This window comes from Aotus nancymaae, unplaced genomic scaffold (genome assembly GCF_030222135.1).
Source record: "Aotus nancymaae isolate 86718 unplaced genomic scaffold, 86718_ANA_hifiasm-v0.15.2.pri h1tg000062l, whole genome shotgun sequence".
In the NCBI taxonomy this organism is placed as follows: domain Eukaryota; kingdom Metazoa; phylum Chordata; class Mammalia; order Primates; family Aotidae; genus Aotus; species Aotus nancymaae.
The window spans coordinates 4,650,210-4,654,013 of record NW_026988476.1 but is presented as its reverse complement, the minus strand read 5'-3'; the positions used below and the strand labels follow the sequence as shown (position 1 = coordinate 4,654,013).

Genomic DNA, 3,804 nt, shown 5'->3' with positions numbered 1-3,804 from the left:
GTGCCTGTAATCCCAGCTACTTGGGAGGTTGAGGCAGGAGAATTGCTTGAACCCGGGAGGTAGAGGTTGCAGTGAGCCGAGATCACTCCATTGCACTCCAGCCTGGGCGATGGAGTGGGACTCATCTCAAAAAAAAAAAAAAAGCACCAGCTGTATTGGATTAGGGGCCCACCCTAATCCAGTATGACCTCATCAGTGCTGATCACATTTCCAAGGATCCCATTTCCAACTCATGTCACTGATATGGTTTGGCTCTGTGTCCCCACCCAAATCTCATTTTGTAACTCCCATAATTCCCAAGCATTGTGGGAGGAACCCAGTAGGAGATGATTGAATCATGGGGGCAGGTCTTTCCCATGCTGTTCTTGTGATAGTAAGTCTCATGAGATCTGATGGTTATTATAAGAGGGAGTTTTCTTGCACAAGCTCTCTTTTCTTGTCTGCCACCATATGAGATGTGCCTTTCACCATCCACCATGATTGTGAGGTCTCTCTAGCCATGTGGAACTGTAAGTCCAATGAACCTCTTTCTTTTGTAAATTGCACAGTCTTGGGTATGTCTTTATCAGCAGCATGAAAATGGACTAATACAGTTACCTTGTGGGGTACTGGGGATTAAGCTTCTTTTTTTTTTTTTTGAGACAGAATCTTAATCTTGTTCTGTTGCCCAGGCTGGTGTGCAGTGGCACAGCTGCAACCTCTGCCTCGTAGGTTCAAGTGATTCTCCTGCCTCAGCCTCTGGAGTAGCTGACATTACAGGCAGTTGCCACCACAGCCGGCTAATTTTTGTATTTTTAGTAGAGACGAAATTTCACCACGTTGGGCAGGCTAGTCTCAAATTCCTAACCTCAAGTGATCCACCCACCTAGGCCTTCCAAAATGCTGGGATTATGGACATGAGCCACTGCACCATGCCAAGGCTTTTGATATATCTTTTTTTTTTTTTTTTTTGGTGGGGAGGGGGGGAGACATAATATAATCCAACAGGTCATAGATATTTTTGAGTTGGATTCTGTCTGGATTCTGCCACTTGTTCTGACCTGTTACCATATCATGGCATCTCTCAACCAGAGCCAGTCAACTAATCTTCCTATGGACTATTTGCTAAACAGCTACCTGAGTGATCCTGTTAAAATGCAAATTGATTGACACATTCTCCTGCTCAAAACCCTCCAATAGCTTCCTATCCCTCTTAGAATCACCAGACACTTAAGTGATTTGGCCCCTAGTGTTTCTCTGATCTTTTGGGTTTTTTTTTTTTTTTTGGACATAGGGTCTCGCTTTGTCACCCAGGCTGGAGTGCAGTGGTGTGAACATGGCTCACTTCACTACAGCTTTGACCTCCCAGGCTCAAGTGATCCTCCTGCCTCAGTCACATAAGTAGCTGGGACTGTGGGCATGCACCATCATGTGTGGCTACTTTTTGTATTTTTTGTAGGCACGGGATTTTGCCATCCTGCCCAGGCTGGTTTCAAACTCCTGAATTTAAGCAATCTGCCCGCATCAACCTCCCAAAGTGCTAGGATTACAGGCATGAGCCACTGGGCCCAGTCTCTTTCACCTCTTTTAATTTCCCTTCCTCCAGCACTTTACTTTAGGCACTTCTCCTTTGACATGACAGGCTTATTTCACCTGGGCCTTTGCCCTGCTGTTCCTTTTGTCCAGAATGCTCTTCCCAGAAACATGCATGCCTCCCTTCCTCATTTCCTTAAGGGCTCTGCTTATATATCACCATATCAAAAACAACACACTCTCTTTTCCCTTTTTTCTCTTCACTTGTCCCTGTGTGGGATTTTATCATGTGTCTATTTGTTTATTACCAGTTTCCTCACTACAGTATAATCTCTATTAGGACTGAAACTTTGTTTTGTCCACTGCTATATCCTCAGTGTCTAGAACAGAGCCTGACACACAGTAGGTACTCAATGAATGAATGAATGAATGAATGAATGAATGTATCTCATTTAAACCTCAACCTAGTTCTCAAGCTATGTCACGTAGCGAAAGACTTATCAGCTACTTGAAGGAAAAGCCAGAAATCAAACTCAGGTTGGCCTGGGTCTTTCCAAGATGCAAGAATATCAAACATTTTGCTTATTATCGTTGTTGTAAAAATGATAATAACTGCCATTGATCAGTTATTTACTTTTTGCAAGGTTGTATTCTAAGCCCTTTGCATGTGTTATTTTGTTCTACTTTGGTATACTCAGTATATCTCTCTCAAGTAGTTTTTATTTTCCTCATTTTATACATGAGGCAATTGCCATTAAGGAAGTTTGAATAATTTTCCAAATTCATACAATACGTAGAGAAAAAGAATTCACATCCAGTCAGGCTGGCTTCACAATGTTACTGGTGGCAGATCTGGGAGGGCTTCACACTCCTTGATCCTTAGAAAGAATTCAGTCAAGAGACAGAAGTAGATTTAAGGCAGAAAGGAGAGTTTATTAAAGCAAAGAAAAATACACTTGGAAAAAACCAAGTGGGCAACTTGAAATAGTACATTTATAGAGTCCTGAGCCAATGATCAGGCGGCTTAGGGCTCTATAAATGTGCTATTTTCTGTTTTTTTTTTTTTTTTTAATCTTTTTCTTTTGTTTTCAATTTAATGGCAGGTACTTATTAACTGACCAGCTTAGAAAAATAATCATGGTAGACACCTTAATTTGTTCTTCTAATAAGCCTGTTGATTTGGTCCTCCTGATTGCCAGCATCTCCACCTTCTATAAAATGGGTGGCCTTTTTCTTCATTCCACCTCATGGAGAAGATAATTTGAAGGGCATAGGAAGTTATTTGCTTTTTTGAAGCACTTTCCTACAGTATAGATCTCATGAATCAGATCCTCCATGCAGATGATGCCATATTTACCTAGAGATCGAACAATCAAAGCGTTATCTGTCAAAGCAATTTGCTTCTTGCTGATTTTGCCATAACCACGCTTGTAGATTAGTTTATATTCTGACTTCAGGTTTGGGTACCCCCATGCGATATATGGCTCTGGAATCCTCAGCATGTTATTTGAAGCCTTGTTGAGCTTCACAAAGGTTTCATTGATGATTTGACGAAGGCAAAGAAGCTGCAACACCTTTTGGACCTTTGGGCTCACACCATTGATACCTCTGATCCTGATGACAAATGCCAATTTGGGTTCTGCAGTTATATAGAAGTTGCCAGCTTTTCTTGCCTTCCTTGCCATTTGAATTTCAGTTCTGTACATCTGCCTATATTCCTTGTGATAGTGCTTCGCTTTTTCATAGATAAGTTTCCTCCTTGCCTTTCAAAGCATCTTTTGAGCAAACTTCTTTCTGAGGCACTTGATCTTCAGCTCTGCGAAATTCCTTTCCTTTTTCTTAAGGGTTTCTGGCACAGCAGGAACCTTCTTCTTTTTCTTCTCTTCTACACCCTCCGTGGTTCCAGCCAGAAAAAGAGTTATTTTCTGTGGGTTTTCCCTAGTCTCTTTCTTTCATCCTTCCCTCTGGGCAGGCTGTTGCCTAATAGACACCTACACAGTGTTTTGCCATTTTCTGGGTGGGGCCACATATGCCATTTGGTGGTTGAAGTTATGCACATGCTTTCTCAGGGCAATTTTGCCTTACAGGTCTAATGTTCCTGGAGGAAGGTTATATGCAGGTCAAACTCTGCCACGTTGCCCCTTTCTGCGCATGCCTGGACATGTCCCCAGAGGAAAGTCAAACTCTACCATGTGAAGTTCTTATCAGGAAGTTCTTACCCATAAGCTCAAGATGTCTCCTGTTAGGAAATTTCCCATTCCCTGTTGCCAGCTGTCTGTCAATTGCCTGACA

At 42.2% G+C, this 3,804-nt stretch overlaps 1 pseudogene; it reads right to left on the bottom strand.

Moving 5' to 3' along the window:
• Nucleotides 1-2,661: 2,661 nt before the first annotated feature.
• Nucleotides 2,662-3,401, bottom strand: LOC105729415 (large ribosomal subunit protein uL30-like; annotated as a pseudogene).
• Between the last annotated feature and the right edge of the window lie 403 nt (nt 3,402-3,804).